Here is a 12,413-nt window from a genome sequence, read left to right as displayed (position 1 = left end):
AGACAGTCATATAGTTAACCCTACAGCTGCTGCTGAACCAGACAGTCATATAGTTAACCCTACAGCTGCTGCTGAACCAGACAGTCATATAGTTAACCCTACAGCTGCTGCTGAACCAGACAGTCATATAGTTAACCCTACAGCTGCTGCTGAACCAGACAGTCATATAGTTAACCCTACAGCTGCTGCTGAACCAGACAGTCATATAGTTAACCCTACAGCTGCTGCTGAACCCTGGATAGAATACAGTCATATAGTTAACCATACAGCTGCTGCTGAACCAGACAGTCATATAGTTAACCCTACAGCTGCTGCTGAACCAGACAGTCATATAGTTAACCCTACAGCTGCTGCTGAACCAGACAGTCATATAGTTAACCCTACAGCTGCTGCTGAACCAGACAGTCATATAGTTAACCCTACAGCTGCTGCTGAACCAGACAGTCATATAGTTAACCCTACAGCTGCTGCTGAACCCTGGATAGAATACAGTCATATAGTTAACCATACAGCTGCTGCTGAACCAGACAGTCATATAGTTAACCCTACAGCTGCTGCTGAACCCTGGATAGAATACAGTCATATAGTTAACCATACAGCTGCTGCTGAACCAGACAGTCATATAGTTAACCCTACAGCTGCTGCTGAACCAGACAGTCATATAGTTAACCCTACAGCTGCTGCTGAACCAGACAGTCATATAGTTAACCCTACAGCGGCTGCTGAACCAGACAGTCATATAGTTAACCCTACAGCTGCTGCTGAACCAGACAGTCATATAGTTAACCCTACAGCTGCTGCTGAACCCTGGATAGAATACAGTCATATAGTTAACCCTACAGCTGCTGCTGAACCCTGGATAGAATACAGTCATATAGTTAACCCTACAGCTGCTGCTGAACCAGACAGTCATATAGTTAACCCTACAGCTGCTGCTGAACCAGACAGTCATATAGTTAACCCTACAGCTGCTGCTGAACCAGACAGTCATATAGTTAACCCTACAGCTACTGCTGAACCAGACAGTCATATAGTTAACCCTACAGCTACTGCTGAACCAGACAGTCATATAGTTAACCCTACAGCTGCTGCTGAACCAGACAGTCATATAGTTAACCCTACAGCTGCTGCTGAACCAGACAGTCATATAGTTAACCCTACAGCTGCTGCTGAACCAGACAGTCATATAGTTAACCCTACAGCTACTGCTGAACCAAACAGTCATATAGTTAACCCTACAGCGGCTGCTGAACCAGACAGTCATATAGTTAACCCTACAGCTGCTGCTGAACCAGACAGTCATATAGTTAACCCTACAGCTGCTGCTGAACCCTGGATAGAATACAGTCATATAGTTAACCCTACAGCTGCTGCTGAACCCTGGATAGAATACAGTCATATAGTTAACCCTACAGCTGCTGCTGAACCAGACAGTCATATAGTTAACCCTACAGCTGCTGCTGAACCAGACAGTCATATAGTTAACCCTACAGCTGCTGCTGAACCAGACAGTCATATAGTTAACCCTACAGCTACTGCTGAACCAGACAGTCATATAGTTAACCCTACAGCTGCTGCTGAACCAGACAGTCATATAGTTAACCCTACAGCTGCTGCTGAACCAGACAGTCATATAGTTAACCCTACAGCTGCTGCTGAACCAGACAGTCATATAGTTAACCCTACAGCTGCTGCTGAACCAGACAGTCATATAGTTAACCCTACAGCTGCTGCTGAACCCTGGATAGAATACAGTCATATAGTTAACCCTACAGCTGCTGCTGAACCAGACAGTCATATAGTTAACCCTACAGCTACTGCTGAACCAGACAGTCATATAGTTAACCCTACAGCTGCTGCTGAACCAGACAGTCATATAGTTAACCCTACAGCTGCTGCTGAACCAGACAGTCATATAGTTAACCCTACAGCTGCTGCTGAACCAGACAGTCATATAGTTAACCCTACAGCTGCTGCTGAACCAGACAGTCATATAGTTAACCCTACAGCTGCTGCTGAACCCTGGATAGAATACAGTCATATAGTTAACCCTACAGCTGCTGCTGAACCAGACAGTCATATAGTTAACCCTACAGCGGCTGCTGAACCAGACAGTCATATAGTTAACCCTACAGCTGCTGCTGAACCAGACAGTCATATAGTTAACCCTACAGCTGCTGCTGAACCCTGGATAGAATACAGTCATATAGTTAACCCTACAGCTGCTGCTGAACCCTGGATAGAATACAGTCATATAGTTAACCCTACAGCTGCTGCTGAACCAGACAGTCATATAGTTAACCCTACAGCTGCTGCTGAACCAGACAGTCATATAGTTAACCCTACAGCTGCTGCTGAACCAGACAGTCATATAGTTAACCCTACAGCTACTGCTGAACCAGACAGTCATATAGTTAACCCTACAGCTACTGCTGAACCAGACAGTCATATAGTTAACCCTACAGCTGCTGCTGAACCAGACAGTCATATAGTTAACCCTACAGCTGCTGCTGAACCAGACAGTCATATAGTTAACCCTACAGCTGCTGCTGAACCAGACAGTCATATAGTTAACCCTACAGCTACTGCTGAACCAGACAGTCATATAGTTAACCCTACAGCGGCTGCTGAACCAGACAGTCATATAGTTAACCCTACAGCTGCTGCTGAACCAGACAGTCATATAGTTAACCCTACAGCTGCTGCTGAACCCTGGATAGAATACAGTCATATAGTTAACCCTACAGCTGCTGCTGAACCCTGGATAGAATACAGTCATATAGTTAACCCTACAGCTGCTGCTGAACCAGACAGTCATATAGTTAACCCTACAGCTGCTGCTGAACCAGACAGTCATATAGTTAACCCTACAGCTGCTGCTGAACCAGACAGTCATATAGTTAACCCTACAGCTACTGCTGAACCAGACAGTCATATAGTTAACCCTACAGCTGCTGCTGAACCAGACAGTCATATAGTTAACCCTACAGCTGCTGCTGAACCAGACAGTCATATAGTTAACCCTACAGCTGCTGCTGAACCAGACAGTCATATAGTTAACCCTACAGCTGCTGCTGAACCAGACAGTCATATAGTTAACCCTACAGCTGCTGCTGAACCAGACAGTCATATAGTTAACCCTACAGCTGCTGCTGAACCAGACAGTCATATAGTTAACCCTACAGCTGCTGCTGAACCAGACAGTCATATAGTTAACCCTACAGCTGCTGCTGAACCAGACAGTCATATAGTTAACCCTACAGCTGCTGCTGAACCAGACAGTCATATAGTTAACCCTACAGCTGCTGCTGAACCAGACAGTCATATAGTTAACCCTACAGCTACTGCTGAACCAGACAGTCATATAGTTAACCCTACAGCTGCTGCTGAACCAGACAGTCATATAGTTAACCCTACAGCTGCTGCTGAACCAGACAGTCATATAGTTAACCCTACAGCTGCTGCTGAACCAGACAGTCATATAGTTAACCCTACAGCTGCTGCTGAACCCTGGATAGAATACAGTCATATAGTTAACCATACAGCTGCTGCTGAACCAGACAGTCATATAGTTAACCCTACAGCTGCTGCTGAACCCTGGATAGAATACAGTCATATAGTTAACCATACAGCTGCTGCTGAACCAGACAGTCATATAGTTAACCCTACAGCTGCTGCTGAACCAGACAGTCATATAGTTAACCCTACAGCTGCTGCTGAACCAGACAGTCATATAGTTAACCCTACAGCGGCTGCTGAACCAGACAGTCATATAGTTAACCCTACAGCTGCTGCTGAACCAGACAGTCATATAGTTAACCCTACAGCTGCTGCTGAACCCTGGATAGAATACAGTCATATAGTTAACCCTACAGCTGCTGCTGAACCCTGGATAGAATACAGTCATATAGTTAACCCTACAGCTGCTGCTGAACCAGACAGTCATATAGTTAACCCTACAGCTGCTGCTGAACCAGACAGTCATATAGTTAACCCTACAGCTGCTGCTGAACCAGACAGTCATATAGTTAACCCTACAGCTGCTGCTGAACCAGACAGTCATATAGTTAACCCTACAGCTGCTGCTGAACCAGACAGTCATATAGTTAACCCTACAGCTACTGCTGAACCAGACAGTCATATAGTTAACCCTACAGCTGCTGCTGAACCAGACAGTCATATAGTTAACCCTACAGCTGCTGCTGAACCCTGGATAGAATACAGTCATATAGTTAACCCTACAGCTGCTGCTGAACCCTGGATAGAATACAGTCATATAGTTAACCCTACAGCTGCTGCTGAACCAGACAGTCATATAGTTAACCCTACAGCTGCTGCTGAACCAGACAGTCATATAGTTAACCCTACAGCTGCTGCTGAACCAGACAGTCATATAGTTAACCCTACAGCTACTGCTGAACCAGACAGTCATATAGTTAACCCTACAGCTGCTGCTGAACCAGACAGTCATATAGTTAACCCTACAGCTGCTGCTGAACCAGACAGTCATATAGTTAACCCTACAGCTGCTGCTGAACCAGACAGTCATATAGTTAACCCTACAGCTGCTGCTGAACCAGACAGTCATATAGTTAACCCTACAGCTGCTGCTGAACCAGACAGTCATATAGTTAACCCTACAGCTGCTGCTGAACCAGACAGTCATATAGTTAACCCTACAGCTGCTGCTGAACCAGACAGTCATATAGTTAACCCTACAGCTGCTGCTGAACCAGACAGTCATATAGTTAACCCTACAGCTGCTGCTGAACCAGACAGTCATATAGTTAACCCTACAGCTGCTGCTGAACCAGACAGTCATATAGTCAGAAGGTTATTATTTCAATTGATCAGCAGTTTTAAAATGTGTTGATGAATCCAAGCGAGAGAATGAATAGGTTTATTAGTGCGCTTGTTTCAGTAAACATGCTGACTAACCCGTCCGTGTGCTCCATCGAGCGCATGGTGATTTTGCCCTGGACACGCAGGTTTGAAGTATCAAAACAAAGTATGAGCAAACTGTTTTCATTTGGGGACAGGTCGAAACACATGAAACACTCATGGTAATTTAGCTCGCTAGGTTGCTGTTGCTTGGTCATTTGTCCTGGGATGTAAACATTGGGTTGTTATTTTACCTGAAATTCTTTGTAGAATTTTGAGTCACACAGAATCCTGTGTTCTCTACGATAATGAATCCACAGATGAAAGGGGAAGTCAGTCCTCTGTGGACTTTATATGGCAGTTGGCAACCAACTTTAAGGTGCATTATCACCACCAACCGGACAGGAGTGTGGACCTCCGTTCAGCTTTTAAATCACCCACGTGGGTATGTGCTCCTAACAACCAATGAGGAGATGGGAGAGGCGGGACTTGCAGCACGTCAAGTGCTACAGGAACAAAGTTCTATTTTGGTGCCTGGCTTCGCAGATGCTTGATGACGCTCGCCCAGTTTGGATAAAATGATTGAAAAAAAACGTGTATATTTATTATGCAACATTCACACACTTAACGCAAGTGGTGTGGTCAGCCTCTACTTCAGCTAGAACACTACAGTTATTCCCCGTACTTCAGCTAGAACACTACAGTTATTCCCCGTACTTCAGCTAGAACACTACAGTTATTCCCCGTACTTCAGCTAGAACACTACAGTTATTCCCCGTACTTTAGCTAGAACACTACAGTTATTCCCCGTACTTTTGACTCAGAACACTACAGTTATTCCCCGTACTTTAGCTAGAACACTACAGTTATTCCCCGTACTTCTGACTCAGAACACTACAGTTATTCCCTGTACTTCAGCTAGAACACTACAGTTATTCCCCGTACTTCAGATAGAACACTACAGTTATTCCCGTACTTCAGCTAGAACACTACAGTTATTCCCCGTACTTCAGCTAGAACACTACAGTTATTCCCTGTACTTCAGCTAGAACACTACAGTTATTCCCCGTACTTCAGCTAGAACACTACAGTTATTCCCCGTACTTCAGATAGAACACTACAGTTATTCCCCGTACTTCAGCTAGAACACTACAGTTATTCCCCGTACTTCAGCTAGAACACTAGTTATTCCCCGTACTTCAGCTAGAACACTACAGTTATTCCCTGTACTTCAGCTAGAACACTACAGTTATTCCCCGTACTTCAGCTAGAACACTACAGTTATTCCCCGTACTTCAGATAGAACACTACAGTTATTCCCTGTACTTCAGCTAGAACACTAGTTATTCCCCGTACTTCAGCTAGAACACTACAGTTATTCCCCGTACTTCAGCTAGAACACTACAGTTATTCCCTGTACTTCAGCTAGAACACTACAGTTATTCCCCGTACTTCAGATAGAACACTACAGTTATTCCCCGTACTTCAGCTAGAACACTACAGTTATTCCCCGTACTTCAGCTAGAACACTACAGTTATTCCCGTACTTCAGCTAGAACACTACAGTTATTCCCCGTACTTTAGCTAGAACACTACAGTTATTCCCCATACTTTTGACTCAGAACACTACAGTTATTCCCCGTACTTTAGCTAGAACACTACAGTTATTCCCTGTACTTCTGACTCAGAACACTACAGTTATTCCCTCTACTTCAGCTAGAACACTACAGTTATTCCCCGTACTTCAGCTAGAACACTACAGTTATTCCCTGTACTTCAGCTAGAACACTACAGTTATTCCCTGTACTTCAGCTAGAACACTACAGTTATTCCCCGTACTTCAGCTAGAACACTACAGTTATTCCCTGTACTTCAGCTAGAACACTACAGTTATTCCCCGTACTTCAGCTAGAACACTACAGTTATTCCCTGTACTTCAGCTAGAACACTACAGTTATTCCCTGTACTTCAGCTAGAACACTACAGTTATTCCCTGTACTTCAGCTAGAACACTACAGTTATTCCCCGTACTTCAGCTAGAACACTACAGTTATTCCCCGTACTTCAGCTAGAACACTACAGTCATATAGTTAACCCTACAGCTGCTGCTGAACCAGACAGTCATATAGTTAACCCTACAGCTGCTGCTGAACCAGACAGTCATATAGTTAACCCTACAGCTGCTGCTGAACCAGACAGTCATATAGTTAACCCTACAGCTGCTGCTGAACCAGACAGTCATATAGTTAACCCTACAGCTGCTGCTGAACCCTGGATAGAATACAGTCATATAGTTAACCATACAGCTGCTGCTGAACCAGACAGTCATATAGTTAACCCTACAGCTGCTGCTGAACCAGACAGTCATATAGTTAACCCTACAGCTGCTGCTGAACCAGACAGTCATATAGTTAACCCTACAGCTGCTGCTGAACCAGACAGTCATATAGTTAACCCTACAGCTGCTGCTGAACCAGACAGTCATATAGTTAACCCTACAGCTGCTGCTGAACCAGACAGTCATATAGTTAACCCTACAGCTGCTGCTGAACCAGACAGTCATATAGTTAACCCTACAGCTGCTGCTGAACCAGACAGTCATATAGTTAACCCTACAGCTACTGCTGAACCAGACAGTCATATAGTTAACCCTACAGCTGCTGCTGAACCAGACAGTCATATAGTTAACCCTACAGCTGCTGCTGAACCAGACAGTCATATAGTTAACCCTACAGCTGCTGCTGAACCCTGGATAGAATACAGTCATATAGTTAACCATACAGCTGCTGCTGAACCAGACAGTCATATAGTTAACCCTACAGCTGCTGCTGAACCAGACAGTCATATAGTTAACCCTACAGCTGCTGCTGAACCAGACAGTCATATAGTTAACCCTACAGCTGCTGCTGAACCAGACAGTCATATAGTTAACCCTACAGCTGCTGCTGAACCAGACAGTCATATAGTTAACCCTACAGCTACTGCTGAACCAGACAGTCATATAGTTAACCCTACAGCTGCTGCTGAACCAGACAGTCATATAGTTAACCCTACAGCTGCTGCTGAACCAGACAGTCATATAGTTAACCCTACAGCTGCTGCTGAACCCTGGATAGAATACAGTCATATAGTTAACCATACAGCTGCTGCTGAACCAGACAGTCATATAGTTAACCCTACAGCTGCTGCTGAACCCTGGATAGAATACAGTCATATAGTTAACCATACAGCTGCTGCTGAACCAGACAGTCATATAGTTAACCCTACAGCTGCTGCTGAACCAGACAGTCATATAGTTAACCCTACAGCTGCTGCTGAACCAGACAGTCATATAGTTAACCCTACAGCTGCTGCTGAACCAGACAGTCATATAGTTAACCCTACAGCTGCTGCTGAACCAGACAGTCATATAGTTAACCCTACAGCTGCTGCTGAACCAGACAGTCATATAGTTAACCCTACAGCTGCTGCTGAACCAGACAGTCATATAGTTAACCCTACAGCTGCTGCTGAACCAGACAGTCATATAGTTAACCCTACAGCGGCTGCTGAACCAGACAGTCATATAGTTAACCCTACAGCTGCTGCTGAACCAGACAGTCATATAGTTAACCCTACAGCTGCTGCTGAACCAGACAGTCATATAGTTAACCCTACAGCTGCTGCTGAACCAGACAGTCATATAGTTAACCCTACAGCTACTGCTGAACCAGACAGTCATATAGTTAACCCTACAGCTGCTGCTGAACCAGACAGTCATATAGTTAACCCTACAGCTGCTGCTGAACCAGACAGTCATATAGTTAACCCTACAGCTGCTGCTGAACCCTGGATAGAATACAGTCATATAGTTAACCATACAGCTGCTGCTGAACCAGACAGTCATATAGTTAACCCTACAGCTGCTGCTGAACCAGACAGTCATATAGTTAACCCTACAGCTGCTGCTGAACCAGACAGTCATATAGTTAACCCTACAGCTGCTGCTGAACCAGACAGTCATATAGTTAACCCTACAGCTGCTGCTGAACCAGACAGTCATATAGTTAACCCTACAGCTACTGCTGAACCAGACAGTCATATAGTTAACCCTACAGCTGCTGCTGAACCAGACAGTCATATAGTTAACCCTACAGCTGCTGCTGAACCAGACAGTCATATAGTTAACCCTACAGCTGCTGCTGAACCCTGGATAGAATACAGTCATATAGTTAACCATACAGCTGCTGCTGAACCAGACAGTCATATAGTTAACCCTACAGCTGCTGCTGAACCCTGGATAGAATACAGTCATATAGTTAACCATACAGCTGCTGCTGAACCAGACAGTCATATAGTTAACCCTACAGCTGCTGCTGAACCAGACAGTCATATAGTTAACCCTACAGCTGCTGCTGAACCAGACAGTCATATAGTTAACCCTACAGCTGCTGCTGAACCAGACAGTCATATAGTTAACCCTACAGCTGCTGCTGAACCAGACAGTCATATAGTTAACCCTACAGCTGCTGCTGAACCAGACAGTCATATAGTTAACCCTACAGCTGCTGCTGAACCAGACAGTCATATAGTTAACCCTACAGCTGCTGCTGAACCAGACAGTCATATAGTTAACCCTACAGCGGCTGCTGAACCAGACAGTCATATAGTTAACCCTACAGCTGCTGCTGAACCAGACAGTCATATAGTTAACCCTACAGCTGCTGCTGAACCCTGGATAGAATACAGTCATATAGTTAACCCTACAGCTGCTGCTGAACCCTGGATAGAATACAGTCATATAGTTAACCATACAGCTGCTGCTGAACCAGACAGTCATATAGTTAACCCTACAGCTGCTGCTGAACCAGACAGTCATATAGTTAACCCTACAGCTGCTGCTGAACCAGACAGTCATATAGTTAACCCTACAGCTACTGCTGAACCAGACAGTCATATAGTTAACCCTACAGCTACTGCTGAACCAGACAGTCATATAGTTAACCCTACAGCTGCTGCTGAACCAGACAGTCATATAGTTAACCCTACAGCTGCTGCTGAACCAGACAGTCATATAGTTAACCCTACAGCTGCTGCTGAACCAGACAGTCATATAGTTAACCCTACAGCTACTGCTGAACCAAACAGTCATATAGTTAACCCTACAGCGGCTGCTGAACCAGACAGTCATATAGTTAACCCTACAGCTGCTGCTGAACCAGACAGTCATATAGTTAACCCTACAGCTGCTGCTGAACCCTGGATAGAATACAGTCATATAGTTAACCCTACAGCTGCTGCTGAACCCTGGATAGAATACAGTCATATAGTTAACCCTACAGCTGCTGCTGAACCAGACAGTCATATAGTTAACCCTACAGCTGCTGCTGAACCAGACAGTCATATAGTTAACCCTACAGCTGCTGCTGAACCAGACAGTCATATAGTTAACCCTACAGCTGCTGCTGAACCCTGGATAGAATACAGTCATATAGTTAACCCTACAGCTGCTGCTGAACCAGACAGTCATATAGTTAACCCTACAGCTACTGCTGAACCAGACAGTCATATAGTTAACCCTACAGCTGCTGCTGAACCAGACAGTCATATAGTTAACCCTACAGCTGCTGCTGAACCAGACAGTCATATAGTTAACCCTACAGCTGCTGCTGAACCAGACAGTCATATAGTTAACCCTACAGCTGCTGCTGAACTAGACAGTCATATAGTTAACCCTACAGCTGCTGCTGAACCAGACAGTCATATAGTTAACCCTACAGCTGCTGCTGAACCAGACAGTCATATAGTTAACCCTACAGCTGCTGCTGAACCAGACAGTCATATAGTTAACCCTACAGCTGCTGCTGAACCAGACAGTCATATAGTTAACCCTACAGCTGCTGCTGAACCAGACAGTCATATAGTTAACCCTACAGCTGCTGCTGAACCAGACAGTCATATAGTTAACCCTACAGCTGCTGCTGAACCAGACAGTCATATAGTTAACCCTACAGCTGCTGCTGAACCAGACAGTCATATAGTTAACCCTACAGCTGCTGCTGAACCCTGGATAGAATACAGTCATATAGTTAACCATACAGCTGCTGCTGAACCAGACAGTCATATAGTTAACCCTACAGCTGCTGCTGAACCCTGGATAGAATACAGTCATATAGTTAACCATACAGCTGCTGCTGAACCAGACAGTCATATAGTTAACCCTACAGCTGCTGCTGAACCAGACAGTCATATAGTTAACCCTACAGCGGCTGCTGAACCCTGGATAGAATACAGTCATATAGTTAACCCTACAGCTGCTGCTGAACCAGACAGTCATATAGTTAACCCTACAGCTGCTGCTGAACCAGACAGTCATATAGTTAACCCTACAGCGGCTGCTGAACCAGACAGTCATATAGTTAACCCTACAGCTGCTGCTGAACCAGACAGTCATATAGTTAACCCTACAGCTGCTGCTGAACCCTGGATAGAATACAGTCATATAGTTAACCCTACAGCTGCTGCTGAACCCTGGATAGAATACAGTCATATAGTTAACCCTACAGCTGCTGCTGAACCCTGGATAGAATACAGTCATATAGTTAACCCTACAGCTGCTGCTGAACCCTGGATAGAATACAGTCATATAGTTAACCCTACAGCTACTGCTGAACCAGACAGTCATATAGTTAACCCTACAGCGGCTGCTGAACCAGACAGTCATATAGTTAACCCTACAGCTGCTGCTGAACCAGACAGTCATATAGTTAACCCTACAGCTGCTGCTGAACCAGACAGTCATATAGTTAACCCTACAGCTACTGCTGAACCAGACAGTCATATAGTTAACCCTACAGCGGCTGCTGAACCAGACAGTCATATAGTTAACCCTACAGCTGCTGCTGAACCAGACAGTCATATAGTTAACCCTACAGCTGCTGCTGAACCCTGGATAGAATACAGTCATATAGTTAACCCTACAGCTGCTGCTGAACCCTGGATAGAATACAGTCATATAGTTAACCCTACAGCTGCTGCTGAACCAGACAGTCATATAGTTAACCCTACAGCTGCTGCTGAACCAGACAGTCATATAGTTAACCCTACAGCTGCTGCTGAACCAGACAGTCATATAGTTAACCCTACAGCTGCTGCTGAACCAGACAGTCATATAGTTAACCCTACAGCTGCTGCTGAACCAGACAGTCATATAGTTAACCCTACAGCTGCTGCTGAACCAGACAGTCATATAGTTAACCCTACAGCTGCTGCTGAACCAGACAGTCATATAGTTAACCCTACAGCTGCTGCTGAACCAGACAGTCATATAGTTAACCCTACAGCTGCTGCTGAACCAGACAGTCATATAGTTAACCCTACAGCTGCTGCTGAACCAGACAGTCATATAGTCAGAAGGTTATTATTTCAATTGATCAGCAGTTTTAAAATGTGTTGATGAATTCAAGCGAGAGAATGAATAGGTTTATTAGTGCGCTTGTTTCAGTAAACATGCTGACTAACCCGTCCGTGTGCTCCATCGAGCGCATGGTGAT

The sequence above is a fragment of the Oncorhynchus gorbuscha genome, linkage group LG20 (assembly GCF_021184085.1).
Source record: "Oncorhynchus gorbuscha isolate QuinsamMale2020 ecotype Even-year linkage group LG20, OgorEven_v1.0, whole genome shotgun sequence".
In the NCBI taxonomy this organism is placed as follows: domain Eukaryota; kingdom Metazoa; phylum Chordata; class Actinopteri; order Salmoniformes; family Salmonidae; genus Oncorhynchus; species Oncorhynchus gorbuscha.
This window is presented reverse-complemented; position numbering follows the sequence as displayed.